This window comes from Jaculus jaculus, chromosome 14 (assembly GCF_020740685.1).
Source record: "Jaculus jaculus isolate mJacJac1 chromosome 14, mJacJac1.mat.Y.cur, whole genome shotgun sequence".
NCBI lineage: Eukaryota > Metazoa > Chordata > Mammalia > Rodentia > Dipodidae > Jaculus > Jaculus jaculus.
This window is the reverse complement of record NC_059115.1, coordinates 24260641-24275892: the sequence shown is the minus strand read 5'-3', so window position 1 is coordinate 24275892 and position 15252 is coordinate 24260641. Positions and strand designations below refer to the sequence as shown.

At 45.6% G+C, this 15252-nt stretch overlaps 1 non-coding gene across 1 annotated transcript; it reads right to left on the bottom strand.

Moving 5' to 3' along the window:
* Nucleotides 1-672: 672 nt before the first annotated feature.
* On the bottom strand, nt 673-776 carry LOC123454906. The gene has a single exon (XR_006633558.1). It is a non-coding gene; the product is annotated as a U6 spliceosomal RNA (small nuclear RNA).
* Nucleotides 777-15252: the final 14476 nt, after the last annotated feature.

Here is a 15252-nt window from a genome sequence, read left to right as displayed (position 1 = left end):
GGGGAAGAAAACAAGAACAGACTGGAAAGAATAATACATTTACATGTTCCTAGATAAAAATCCTGGAAATTTAACTTTTCTCCCTTCTAAAGCTTATGTCAATTATTAGCCTATTGTTTTTTGTTTTGTTTTGTTTTTACCAAGCAGCATTCCTTAGTATGTTTGTAAATGTCCTCCATGCCCACTCTTCACCTCTGGCTAGACAAGCTTTGGGAGTGCTTGTGCTGACCTTGTTTGCTCTGGTTAAGCTTCATGAGGTCCTGCCTTGCTAGTCCTCTTTCCCACCCTATCCTAGCTGTCCCAGGTTAGGAACCACAGATGAGAGAGAACATGTGTGGCATTTGTCTCTCTGAGTCTGTGTGATCTTGCTTAGTATGATTTTTTAAAAAATATTTTTTGTTCATTTATTTCTTTATTTGAGAGTGACAGACACAGAGAGAAAGACAGATAGAGGGAGAGAGAGAGAATGGGCGCGCCAGGGCTTCCAGCCTCTGCAAACAAACTCCAGACACGTGTGCCCCCTTGGCCAACATGGGACCTGGGGAACTGAGCCTCAAACCGGGGTCTTTAGGCTTCACAGGCAAGTGCTTAACTGCTAAGCCATCTCTCCAGCCCACTTAGTACGATTTTTTTCCATGTCCATTAATTTTCCTGAAAATTTCATTTTTCCTTAAAAATACGGCATGCTTCATGAATTTTCATATCATGCTTGTGCAGGGACCATGCTAATCTTTGTATTGCTCTAATTTCAGCATATGTGCTGCCAAAGCAAGCACAGAGTTTTTAGTAATTAAAGTTTACTAAATTAGCAAGGTTTGTTAAGATATGGGGATCTGTGGGGGTTTGAATGAAGTGTCCTCCATAAACACATGTGTTCTAAATGCTTGGTCCTAGCTGATGGAAATTTGAGAGATGGAGCCTTGCTGGAGGAGGTGTGTTGCTGGGGTGGACCTCGATGTTTATTAATCCCTAGTTTGCTAGTGTTATTTGTCTCACTCTCCTGTTGCTGTGTCCACCTGTTGTTGGCAAGGAGGTAATTCCAGGCTCTGCTCATACTATGTTTTCCTCTGACCTCAGCAAGCTTCTCCACAAGACTGTAAGTCAAAATAAAAACCTTCCTCCCTTCAACTGCTTTTGGTCAGATGCCTTATCCTAGCAATGAGGAGGTGACTAAAACAGCACCACTAAGTAAAGTGAAAGAATCTAGATAAAATCTTAATGAGGTAAATAAAAGCCTATTGGCATCTCATTGCTGACAGTTAATCTTGCTTTTATTGAACAACCACAGAAGGCAGGTTCCAGAGTCACATGCTTCATTCATATACTTAGCTACAGAGGAGAGGGTCATTGCGTGTCCTAAGCAGTTCTCGGCCCATTCTAGAGGAGTTGCCTTCAATTAGTGAAGGAGTGTTGCACACTACTGGATTGCAGTAAGTCTTGTTTTGAGACTACCATCAATTGGTAAGTAGTTATTGTGTTGTTTTGTGCTAAGATTAATGGGAAAGTGATTTGAAAGAAGTTGATTATTATTTCAAGTAGGTGAGTTTCCTGCAGTCCTTCTCAAAGAACTCTCTACCACTATGTACTCTCCTGTAGTACATCGTGAGTACGTACTGACAAGTGCCTGGGCTATCCTGAAACTCTTTATGCAGTTCACAGATGGGCAACCCAAGGCTCAGAGTGGGTGGTCGCTTGCCCAGGATGCATGGCCAGGATAAAGCAACAAGATTGGGACTGTACTTGGGCTCTTGGGTGTCATCCTAATTTGACTCCAGAATCTCTTGGCAGCCCATGAAGTATGCTAGGCAGCCCCCCACCCCCAAATGACAATAGGTGCCCCACAGAGCTTTATGGAGGCAGTAGCCACAAGGTACCTCTTCCTCAGATAAGGAGGGTGGGGTCCTTTTCCTGCTTTATTCTTGGCTCACTGCTGCCCCCTTGTGTCCTCATACCTGAGATCTATAAACCTCAACTGCTAGCCAAGTCCTCTAAGCATCTGAGGATGCCTCGTTCAAGGTCCTAGCTGAGACACTTGGGAGCTCCCTGCTTCACAGCTGCACTCCAGAGACTGGAAGGCCTTGAGTCAAGGGCAAATCTCTGATGGACTACCTAGCCCAGGAAGAGAAAGTGCATTTGTTGAATTCTGGAGTGTTTTGCACCAGGGTTGCCAGCTACTGCAAACAAACTCCAGACACATGCACCACCTTGTGCATCTGGCTGTTCTGGGGAATGGAACCCAGGTCATCAGGTTTTTCAGGCAGGCACCTTAATAGCTGAGCTATCCCTCCAGCGCCCCTCCCCCCATAACTTCTTACTGGGACTTCTGTCTGGCTCTTCTTGGCAAGAAGACTGACTCTTCTAACCCTGACAGGCTGTGTCCAAGAAAATAAAAAGCTGCTGCAAGGTGCTCGAGCATGTGAGATGCAGCCTGCAGTTTCTGAGCTGAGATCTTGTTCTGCCTCCACTCAGCAATGAGATGACTTCCTGTCCCTCCATTCCAACCACTTCTGACATGCCTGGGCCTCTCAGACAACAAGCTTCAGGATGATAGTGCCAAGATGCTATGTAAACTGCTTCCTGAAGAGGTTGTTATGTAGAATTGTCATCTTACAGAAACCTGTTACCAGGGGCTCTCTTCCACACTGACACATCTTGGCTTGGACAACACAGGCTGACATATCTTTGCTTGGCCAACAACAAATTTGGCGATGGTGGGTGAAAAATCCATTATTAGGCTGTGCTACATTGGGTGTAAACTACAGATCCTGGTGTTTCAGCAGTGCAAAATAATGAGCCATGGCTGCAAACATTTCTCAAAGCTCTTCCACAGAGGCTGCAGGGTGACCTGCTTGGATCTGGGTTCAAATTTCATAGCTATTAGACTTTGGTTGATATGCCTTAAGGAATCCAAATTTTATCTAAAATTCTTGGGGCTCTGGGGATGTTCCCTCAGTCCTTTGTACTGTCATGAACTTGCACCTGCCTTGCAAGCAGACAGAAGCTGGAAACTCTGGACCTGGGCCATCACTGGAACCAAGGTCCTGGAAGCTTTGAAAGCTGGACCCTGACTTTTCTCTAGCTTTATAGTAAATTCTGTATGTAATGTTCACTTCTGATCACAATGTATTCTCTCACAAGCAAATAAAAATTAAAGCACATAAAAAAAAAAAAAGCCCAGACAATACCTGGGCCCTTCAGCACTCTCTGCTCCAGGGACCCTCTGCCCTTTTGGCAGTGTATTCAAACCTTCACTATCTCTTGGCTACAAATAAAGTTTCTTGCTGCTTTACTACCTGTGTGCGCCTTTCTTAAATTCTTTGAGGAAGATGCCAAGAACCTGGAAACACTCAGACAGAGACCACTGTTAACTCTTTCATCCCTTTCTTCTACCACGTGCTCTCTTTTCCACCAGCCAGGAACAAAATGAACCTCCCACTGCTATCATGTGCAAAGCACCTCATTAGATAGCTCTGCACTTGTTGGCTAACTAGGGGAGTGTCACTCTGCCCTCTGGTCCACGGAACCATTGCATGCTGCCTACCTGGGGGACAGGATGGCTTGCACTGGCTTTGAGGCAAGATATCCTTGGTCCAGCTCCATGATTAGGTGGCTTCGTGTCCTACCATTCTGCAGAGGTGAAAGCCAGCCTTCATATTTGTGAAATCAGTCATGGTTCCAACTTTTTCCCCTCCTTGTCATCCCCACGAACACAACAGCAGCAATGACAGCACTAAGGCAAGGGCTGTTCTTGCTGGAGGCTTTCCTGGCTGATGGCAGGCAAGCCCAAGTGGGTAAAAGGTGACCTAATTGTTAATGAAAGCTCCAGAGAGGAAAGCCAAGGCATAAGCCACCCCTGAGTGGATTGAGATGGAGCAGATAATCAGACAGTAAAATTAATCTTGTAGAAAAACACAATTAGTGGTATCATTTATAAACCTCGTCTTCCACAGAGGGCAAGGCAGGGAGCAGGCTGAGCCCACTATCAATGGCACCGTCTCCCATTTCACACAGATGGATGCATCTTTTTCTGGGAAAACATTTCCATTTCACATTCAAGGGTCATTGTTGGAGGTTTCAAAACAATCTTTGGAAGCTTGATGACCCAAGGAACAAAATGATAGCAATGTGTCCCATTCTTTGTACTTCTTACCCATTTCAAGGTGCTTCCTTCCGTGTGATGGAAGCTGGCTCATGGAGAACATACCCTGCATGTGAGGTCCAGGGTACAGAATAAATGAGACCTCTTCTCCCTGTCCATCTCAGAGCTCACAGACCAGTGGGAGGACATCTGAACATGGAAGACCAGAGACAGACATCTCACCTTTCTGCCAGCTGTGCGACCTTAAGTGAATACTTAGTCCATCCTCCCTCCCCAGCCTCAGTGTCCATAGAGTTTACACACAAGAAACAAGGGGCCTTCCTGCCAGCCAAGAGGTTCAGTGATCAGAAGTTCACCATCATTTTTGTCCCTGCTTCTCTTGTCTCCACTTATTCTACCCCTGGCCAATGTACTAGTTACTTCTCTTGTGGCTGTACAAACTAAGTTACCAAAGCAGTTAATAAAGGGTTTATTTTTATTTTTTTATTTCAGAGAGAGAGAGAGAAAGAATTGGCGTGCCAGGGCCTCCAGCACTGCAATCAAATGGCAGATGCTTGCCCCACCTAGTGGGCATGTGTGACCTTGCACTTGCCTCACTTTTGTGTGTTTGGCTTACCAAGGGATCTGGAGAGTAGAACATGGGTCCTTAGGCTTTGCAAGCAAGTGCCTTAACTGCTAACCCATCTCTCCAGTCCATAAAGGGTTTTATTTTGACTCAGAGTTTGAGGACATAGTCCATCATGGCAGGGAAGGCATGTCAGCAAGAGCATGAAGCAACTTTTTTTTCTTTTAAAGATTTTTGTTTATTTATTTATTAGAGTCAAGAGAGGGAGAGAGAGACAGAGTGAAAGAGTGAGAATGGGTATGCCAGGGCCTCTGGCAACTGAAAACAAACTCCAGATGCATGCACTACCATGTGCGTCTGGCTTACGTGGTGCCTGGAGAATCAAACCTGGGTCCTTAGGTTTCGCAGGCACGCACCTTAACTGCTAAGCCATCTCTCCAGCCCATGAAGCAACTTTTCACATCATGTCTGTAGTCAGGAAGCAGAGTGATGAATGCTGAGGTTGACTCAACTTCCTTTTTCTTTTTATTTAGCCCAGGACCTCAGCAAAAGAATGGTGCTGTCTGCATTCAGGATGGGTTTTCTTACCTCAGTTAAACCTCTCTGGAGTCACCTCACAGACATGCCTAGAGGTGTGCCTCCCAGGTGATTCTCTTTTATTCTTTCTCTTTTTTTGTATTTTTTCTTGAGGTAGGGTCTCACTCCTGCCCAGGCTGACCTGAAATTCACTGTGTTGTCTCCGGGTGGCCTCAAACTCATAGCAATCTTCCTATGTCTGCCTTCTGAGTGCTAAGATTAAAGGTGTGCACCACCACACCCAGCAGGTGTGATTCTCAAGATAATGAAGTTAACAGTGAGGATAAACCATCACAACCCACTTTTTTTATAAAGACACAAGGCTGGGAAGATTGCTCAGTGGTGAAAGTCACCTGCTTGCAATGCCTGATGGCACAGATTCAATTCCTCACTACTCATGCAGCACTCACATAAAGCCACTTTGTGTATCTGGCTTTATGTTGACACTAGGGAATCGAACCTGGGCCATTGAACACAGGCCACTAGCCTTTGTAGTAAGTGCCTTTAACCACTAAACAATTTCTTCAGCCCCAAAGAGTTTTTTTTACTGACAATTTTTTATATGTGTAAGTGTATTTTTATCATAATTACCTCCCATTACTGCCTCATTTTCCCTTTCCCTTCCACTAAACTAGGCCTTTTCTTTCTTTCTTTCTTTCTTTCTTTCTTTCTTTCTTTCTTTCTTTCTTCCTTCCTTCCTTCCTTCCTTCCTTCCTTTCTTTCTTTCTTTCTTTCTTTCTTTCTTTCTTTCTTTCTTTCTTTCTTTTTCCAAGGTAGGGTCTCACTCTAGCCCAGGCTGACCTGGAATTCACTATGGAGTCTCAGGTTGGCCTCGAAGTCATGGCAATCCTCCTACCTCTGCCTCCCAAGTGCTGGGATTAAAGGTGTGCGCCACCACTTTGGGCTTTTGTCCTTTTCTATTTTGATGTGTATCTGTGTGTGAGAGAGACCCAGTGGGTTTAACTAGGGTTGCTTACATAAGCATAGTTGCATATGGGGGTGGGGGGTATTTATCTGAGCAAATGCAATTTACCAATAGGTCCACCACTGAAGAAAATCTCTCCCCCAACTCCGGCAATCATTAACTACCAGTAATTCCTCAGGGAGGGATGGAGCCTCATCCTCTTCTCCACCATCTATGATGGAATGTTGGTGGGTTCAATTGTTGTGGCAGATACCCACAAGGATCTTGTTCTTAATTTTTTGTAAGGATTTCACCATGTAGCCCAGGCTAACCTCAAACTCACAGTGCCCCTGCCTCAGCTTCCTAAAAGCAAGGATAAGTAAATTGAACTCACCTATACCCAGGATGACCACATCATAAGGTCCTCACAGTTTTCTGCCTGCAAAAACCTAATTTCAAAATTGCTATGAGGTTGTGGATGTGTAATGGGGTGTTAAAGTCCAGGAAAGCCCTTGAAACCTAGGTTCATTTATTTTCTTTCCCTCTTCCTTCCTTCCTTCCTTCCTTCCTTCCTTTCTTCCTTCCTTTCTTTCTCTTCCTTCCTTCCTGCCTTTCCTTTCCTTTCCTTTCCTTTCCTTTCCTTTCCTTTCCTTTCCTTTCCTTTCCTTTCCTTTCCTTTCCTTTCCTTTCCTTTCCTTTTCTTTTCTTTTTGGTTTTTCAAGGTAAGGTCTCACTCTAGCTCAGACTGACCTGGAATTCACTATGTAATCTCAGAGTGGTCTTGAACTCATTGCCATCCCCCTACCTCTGTGTCCTGAGTGCTGGGATTAAAGGCATGTACCACCATGCCTGGCTTTCATTTCTAATTTTTTTTTTGGTTCATTTTTTATTTATTTATTTGAGAGCGACAGACATAGAGAGAAAGACACATAGAGGGAAAGAGAGAGAATGGGCGCGCCAGGGCTTCCAGCCTCTGCAAACGAACTCCAGACACGTGTGCCCCCTTGTGCATCTGGCTAACGTGGGACCTGGGGAACCGAGCCTTGAACCGGGGTCCTTAGGCTTCACAGGCAAGCGCTTAACCACTAAGCCATCTCTCCAGCCCTTTCATTTCTAATTTTAATCAAAGAATTGAATTTTAAAAGGCTGAGAATGGATGGAGAGGATGGCTTAGTGGTTAAGGCATTTGCCTGTGAAGCCAAAGGACCCAGGTTCAATTCCCCAGGATCCACATAAACCAGATACACAAGGTGGTGTATGTTTCTGAAGTTTATTTACAGTGGCTGAAGGCCCTGGCATGCCCATTTTCTCTCTATTATCTATCTCCATCTCCCTCTTTCTATCTCTTTCTCATAAAGTTTTTTAAAAGACTGAGATGGACAATTATTAAATTATTATATTTATTGAGGGAAGCACAGAGCCAAGGAAAGGCGCCCATGTGGCTAGAGATCCCACGTGGAGGGCCTCGAAAAACTGTGGAAAGAAAAGAGAGAAAAGAAAGTTCAAGGAGCTCCTGCCATGTGGGGAGCTGTAGGGGATAAGGAATCCATGTGGAGGGTAAAGGATTGGGGCCATCTAGGCTGAGTCAGCCCAGGCCCCACCGAGGGAAAAGTTCATCTTCAGCTGGAAGTTCCCAAGTAGAGAGCCTGCCCTCCCCTTGCAAAGGTATTTAAAACCTTATAGTAGTGGGCTGTCTTCCAGTTCAGGTGAACCAGAGGGACAGCTGGTTGGTCAGGGTTAGGGGCTGTCTCAGGAAAAGGCTAGCCCTGACACCAAGTTTCAAGGGCTGAATTTGATCAACCACAGTGTTTAAATCCTATGAAAGACCTCCTTCTTGGGAGGGGTCCTGATTGTTTGTGGAAAAACAGGTCTAGGGAACTAGGCAAGAAATAGGAAGACAGATTAGGGCTTAGCAGTTAAGACCCTTGCCTATGAAGCATAAGGACCCAGGTTCAAATCTCCAGGTCCCACATAAACAAGATGCACATGGTGGCACATGCATCTGGAGTTCATTTGCAGTGACTACAGGCCCTGGTGCACGGATTCTTTCTCTCTGTCTCTAATAAATAATAAATAAATCAAAAAGCATTAAAAACAAAAGAAGATAGATTATCTTTGATTTCTAGCAAGTGCAGACTTTCCTGCTTTTTTCTTACTTCCAGGGGTTAAGTCACCCTAACCGTACCCCATCTCAGGTGGTTTGAGTTTTGGAGGACATTGCAGCACTGGGAAAGGGTGGTGAGGGGCACATATTACTCCACCAGTTCCAGTCCGAGCGGAAGACACAGGTGGCCACAGAAGCCCTCAGCAGGCCCTGCAGCCTTGGGTGTGGAGTGAAGGGTCCGAGCCCGCAGTACCTGGTCTAGCTTGGTAGCTATAGGATGTGGGAGACGAGCTGGTGACCTGAATTTGCAGAAGTGGCGACATTCTTTTCAAGATCCTCTGACTTGGAAGCAGGGTAGCATGCTTTGCATCTTATAGTAACTACTTCAAAAGGAGGAAGTCAGACCTCAGTGGCTCAGAATTTAATCCTCAGAGCATCTGCTTACAAAGGACTGACCTCACTTGTGAAGCTAGACCAGAGAAACAAGGTTGTACATTGGGGTTGTTCAAAAAAAATAAACAAGGACACCGTGGCCAGGCATTGCATGCTCATGGACTAGGGCTGGCCAGAAGGCAGGTGTTAATTTTCCTCTGTTGCAATGACCAAAGCTTGAGCTCCAGCTGCTGAACAGAAAAGCCCATGAGGTCACGGGCAGGCTGCCTGTAATGCAGTTCAGCCCTTCACTGTGTGATCTCCAGCACACTTTGGGGAGCCTGTGCCTTCTTCACACTCACCCAGGGACCCCTGTTCCTCAAAGCAGGCATTGAATTGCTATCATCCATCTGTGGGCCTTTAAGAAAGTCAATAATTAATTCAAGCATGTGGTGGTATTATTGTTATTAGAATTTGGCCTTTCTGTGGTTTTTACTTTGGCTCTGCACATTTCTAATCATTTACTGGCTAAATAATTTAATACAAGTTATTGCTCCAAGCTACAAACTGGTGCTTAGCTGGTGCAGGCTGATATTGGAATGCCTATGAAAAAAAGCAGGGAAGAGTCAAATGAAATTATATGGTGCTTGTAATTTATTCCTCAGGCTTCTTGCACTAGCTTGCCTGACCTCAGCAAGTTCTCGGTTTTGTTCTGCTTTATCCTAGGCCAATCTTGCCATGGTGGCCGTGAACAACATGACAGGAGACTGAGCTGGAGGGAGTTAAGTATATTTGAGCCCAACCTTATTTAGGAGAAAACTGAGGTCTGCTGGCTACATTTTGCCCAGGCCACGTGGCTAGCATTACTATCCTATCCACGATGAAAAATTTCATGGCTTGCTGGCAGATAGGACCAGGGAGAAGTATTTATGTACAGGGTATTTGCCCTCTCCATTGGGCTTAGATGGAAAAATTGTGTTGCAGGGGGTGGGGGGTATGGCAGCCTGAGCAGAAGAGTGGGGCTAGTCTGGGGAAGACTGGAGATTGTATATCTTAGCCCAGGAGTTCCCACTTAGATCAAGTTCTTGGTATGTCTGCTTGATTTCTCCAGTGTTGTGTATCACCTCATGTTCACAGTCCACCACAGAGTGTGGTGGAGGATCATTTCAGTGTCTTCTGTACTCACTGCAGCTCGGTTTCTGTTAGCACAGTCTTTTCAGCTGATTGCTGGTGCTCATTTATCTGCAAAATGGGTATGATCAAATCTGTCCCCTTCACTAAAATGCGCGCGCGCGCGCGCGCGCGTGCGCGTGCGCGCGCGTGTGTGTGTGTGTGTGTGTGTGTACAAACTTTGAGTCTTCACAGCTCCACCCCATTTGAGGCGGAGCTGCTCATGAGCTCACTCTGCTGGTGGCGCTCTTTTTGCTTCACTCATGGAGACCTTCTGGGGAATTCTCCTGTGTCCACCTCCTGTCTGGAGTCAGTAGTGCCGGGATGACCAAAACCTGCCAAGGCTTCTGGCTTTTTATGTGGGGTCTGAGGATGAAACGCTGGGACTCAGGCTTGTGCTGCAAGCACTTTATTCACTGAGCCATATGCCCAGGCCCACTTGACTGAATTTTTGTAAGGAAAGGAAAGAAAGAGAAAATATGGGCTGGAGAGATGGCTTAGCAGTTAAGTGCTTGCTTGTGAATCCTAATGACCCCGGTTCAAGGCTCGATTCCTCAGGACCCACGTTAGACAGGTGCACAAGGGGGCGCATGCATCTGGAGTTTGTTTGCAGTGTCTGGAGGCCCTGGCGTGCCCATTCTCTATCTGCCACTTTCAAATAAATAAATAATAAACAAAAAAAGAAAGAGAAAATATGATCAAAGGATTTTATGACCGGGTGTAGTGGCACATGCCTTTAATGCCAGCACTTAGGAGGCAAAGATAGTAGGATCACTGTGAGTTCGAGGCTAGCCTGAGAGTATATAGTGAATTTCAGGTCAGCCTGGTGAGACCCTTCCTCCAAAACCAAAAGAAAAGGATTTTATCACCTCACTTGGAAGTGGGTCTTAGTTTTCTTTCTTTTTAAAAATTAATTAATTAATTAATTTTTTATCTTTTCACAATTTTTATTAACATTTTCCATGATTATAAAAAATATCCCATGGTAATACCCCCCCCCCCGCACTGTCCCTTTTGAAATTCCATTCTCTATCATATTACCTCCCCATCTCAGTCATTCTACAGTTTTCTTTCTTGAGGGTCTATGAGGTTCCCTGTGTGCATGTGTGTGTGCTCAGTATTTGCATCAATCAGTATGCCAAGAAGGGGTTGCATGCTAAAATGGAGTGGCCGTGTGGGACCTTGAGGCGTGAGCCACTGCCATCCCTGGACCAGCAGGACAGGAGAGCACTGGACTTCAGCTGGGACTAATTGAGAGCCCACCAAAGAAGGCTATAATTCTAGAGCACAGACAGAGGGTCTGAGGACCTGTCTCAACACAGCACTGTTGGTCCATCCAGACAAGTGAGGTACTAGGGAAGGTAGCAAGAGGCAAAGGGAGTCATTTATCTGTCTGATGGGTAATTCTAGTGGTCAGATGCCTGGGTAAGGAATCTTACTTCTGCTGTGGGGGAGGCTGTGTGGGTGGGCACCTTACCTTGGTCACACAGAAGTGAGAAGGAGTTCTATCCTCTTACTTGCCCTTGGCCTATCTGGTTCTGGGCTCCAGGACTTGCACTACCACTCTTCCCACAGGTTCTCAGGCCATTGACCTCTAAGAGTCGCACCAGTGGCTTCCTGGGTCTGGGGGCTGTGGACTTGGACTGAATCATTGTTCCAGCATCCTGGGCTCTCCAGCCTGTCCATTAGGGGACTTCTCAGCTTCCACAATTTCCTGAGGCAATTCCCTTGAGAAGTTCCCTCTATCTTTTCCTACTTATTCTGGTGTTTCTCATTGCTTCTGGCTCACCTGGAATTCCTTATGTGGTCTCAGGGTGGCCTCAAACTCACAGCAATCCTCCTACTTCTGCCTCCCAAGTGCTGTGATTAAAGGCATGCACCACCACACTTGGCTTATAAATTTTTATGCACTTTTAAAAAATGTGTGTGTGTGTGTGCATTCATGTGTAGGCTAGAGGTTGATGTCAGATATCTTCCTCAATTGCTCTCAATCTTAGTTTTGAGACTAGACTAACTCTGGAGCTCCTCGATTTGGTTAGATGAGCCCCAGGAACTCCCCATTTAAACTTCCCCAGTGCTGTGATGACAGGTACAATCCATCTGGCTTCTCTGAGGATTCTGGGGAATCAAATTTAGGTCCTCATCTTGCCTGGCAAATGCTTTACCACTGGGCTGTCTCCTTGCTCCTCCATGTATTCTTTTTTAAAAAATCATTTTTAACGAATTATATACTTTTATCCCCTATCTCATGTTTCTGTTTCCCTGAGGCCCTCCTCAGTGGGGTTATGGGATTCACTGTAGGGTCATGAAGATTTTAATCAATTCCAATGGGATAGTGTGTGTGGGGGGGGAACCATGTCTCAGGGTATTCCCATCTACTCTGAGGCTCTTAAAATCTTTCTGCCCCTTCTACTACAATGATCCCTGAGCCATGGAAGGCCTGTTGAAAGTCCGAGTTAGTGTTGAGTTCTTTGTTGCCTCTGGATTTCTGCTTAGGTTTTGTTTGATCACCATGTCTACCACCATCTCCCTGAAGCTGGCTGTCAGGCTAGCGCTAAGAGCAGTGTTCATGGTGCTGCTTCCACTGCAAGTTCTCCTGGGCCCTGGCAGATGTGGAAGAGGTGGCAAGTCTCATATTGGGCAGTCAGTTATCTTCTTGTCTTGTCAATGGATCTCAATTCTCCTCCATTTTCTCTGCCATCTGTAATAAAGCAGATTCTCCAACCAAGAGTGAGAGCAGCCTGGAAATCCCCATGCATCCCTCTCTGAATGCCATTTGGGATAGGGCTGTTTCTCTTCCACCTCCTCCTGCTTCCAGCTAATGGAAAACCTCAGGATCACTAGCAGGGTAGGGAATACCTAGAGGGTAGTGAAGTCTCACTTCCGGGTTCTCTGGAGGAGGCTGTGTGAGTGAGTGGACTAAGTGGAGAAGTTCTCCCCTCAGTGTGGGTGGGAACTCTTTCCAGCTATACAAAGGTGACACTTCTTGTCCGAAATTCTTTCCTATTCTAATGTCCTAATTTGGGGCAGTTGGAACATTGGGAAATAGCCTGGCGGGTGAGAGGGTGACTGAGCAGACCACAGAAATGGAAGCTCCCAGCCTATAAGACAAAAACAAGCTGCTGCTGATGGAGGCTTACTGATTGCACACAAGCCATGGCTCTAACCTCACCCCAAAAACGGCTCAGGCTGGGGGCATCTGAAAATTCTCTTGCCTTCATACAAAATCTTGGAGCTGAACAAATCCAGAACACCTGTGTGGCCACTGCCACCAATGCAGAGAAAAGGAACCTGAGGTCCATAGGAGGCCTCTTACCACAGCCATTTGCTGTGTTTGTCTTGCTCACCATCCCCCAAAAGGTCAAGGGTCTCAGAGTCAGACCAAAACAGATTCTTTAAATAATGTGGGAAATTAACAATTATAGATTGGTTCATTAAGTCTATGACAAAACAACAAAAATAAGCAAAGTCCCAAACCCAAGACAAAGCACACTTACAGCCCACTCAGCATGCCTCTGGGCCCCATAATATTTACTCAGCTTCTCTGAACATAAATGAAGAAACACAAATCCTATTTATGTCTCGATCCCTTACTGACTGCTTTGTATGGCCAAACAGTAGGTAGTAAAGGGGGAAATCAAACACTAGGGACACTAGCAATGATATTCAATTTTCTGTCTACATATTATATATTTATTGTTAATTTATTTGAGAGGGTGAAAAAGAGGGAGACAGGGGGTAGGGAGGGAGAATGGGCATGCCAGGGCCTCTAGCCACTGCAAGCAAACTCCAGATGCATACACCACCTTGTGCATCTGGCTTATGTAGGTATTGGGCATCAGATCTGGGTCCTTAGGCTTTGCAAGCAAGCTCCTTAATCACTAAGCCATCTCTCCGGCCTTATATTATGTATTTTTAAATAATGCTTGGAGTTTTCCATGAATTAATACTTTCTATTTTATTTTTATATGTTTGTAATGTTGTCTGGTGTAAGCATGTGTGTATACAGATATGCACACCCGAAATACATGAGTGTGGAGACCATAGGAGAGTATCAGATGTTCTCACTCTGTTTACTTGAAGCAGAGTCTCTCACTGAACCTGGAGTTGCTTTTTTTTTTTTTTTTTTGGTTAGACTGGTTGACAAGCCTTCCCAGTGATTGTCTTGTCTCTGCCTCCTGTCCCTGACACTGGAGTTACAGGCATGCTTGGTCACACCAACTTAAAAATATTTATTTTTATTTATTTAGTTAGGAAAGAGAGTGGGGAGGGAGAATGGGTGTGCCAGGGCCTCCATCCACTGCAAACAAACTGCAGACGCATGTGTCACCTTGTGCATCTGGCTTATGTGGGTACTGGGGAATGGAAACTGGGTCCTTATGCTTTGTAGGCAAGCACCTTAACTGCTAAGCCATCTCTCCAGCCCAAACTTTTTTGTGTTTTGGTATTTTGAGGTATGGTCTCACTCTAGCCCAGGCTGACCTGGAATTCATTATGTAGTATCAGGGTGGTCTTGAACTCATAATGATCCTCCTACCTCTGCCTTCTGGGAGCTGGGATTAAAGGCATGTGCTACCACTCCTGGCTATGCTCCAGTTTTTACATGGGTGCTAGGGATGGAAATCAGGCCTTTATGCTTGCACAGCAAGCACTCCTACCTGCTGAATCATTGCCTCAGCCCCACGAAAGAGGATTTTTTTTTTTAGTAAGGTTAAATCTAGGAGAAAGAGGGAGAATGTCAAAATGGCGTCATAGGCAATTTTGCCTCATTTGAATTGGATTGTGAATTTCCTTATTGTATACTTGAACTTGGCTTACATACCTGACATCTAAGCCTGAATGGACTGAATCTAAAATACAAAGATGCAAATCTAATCACTGCCCAGTAGACAGAAGATATTGAAAGATGAAGTGGTCTGTCTGGATTTGCTCATGGTCTAGAATGAGATGGACTCACCCAGACCTCCAGAGAGAGAAGGATGAAGAAGGCTGCAGAGGTGGCTTAGCACTTAAGGCCCTTGCCTGCGAATCCAAAGGACCTGAGTTTAGTTTCCTAGTACCTATGTAAAACCAGATACACAAGGTGGCACATATGTCTGAAGTTTCTTTGCAGTGGTTGGAGGCCCTGGTACACTCATTCTCTCCCTCTCTGTCTCTCTCCCTCCCTTCTTTCTCCCCTCCCTCTCTTCTTCCTTCCTTCTGCCTTTCTCTCTCTCATGTGTGTGTGTATGTGTGTGTGTGTGTGTGTGTACACACACATATAAGAAAGGCCAGGTGCAAAGAGGAGGCACTGTTGGGTTTGGGGTTTGAAGGGTGTGGATTTTCCGAAGGCAAGGGGAATCATTGGGAAGGTGCTCTGGGCAGAGGAGACAGCACCCAGGGAAGGCCTGAGGCAGGTGGCACGTGGTGGGGAGCGGGCTGAAGACCAGTGAGATCCAGGGGAGTCATGGCTGACCCAGTGG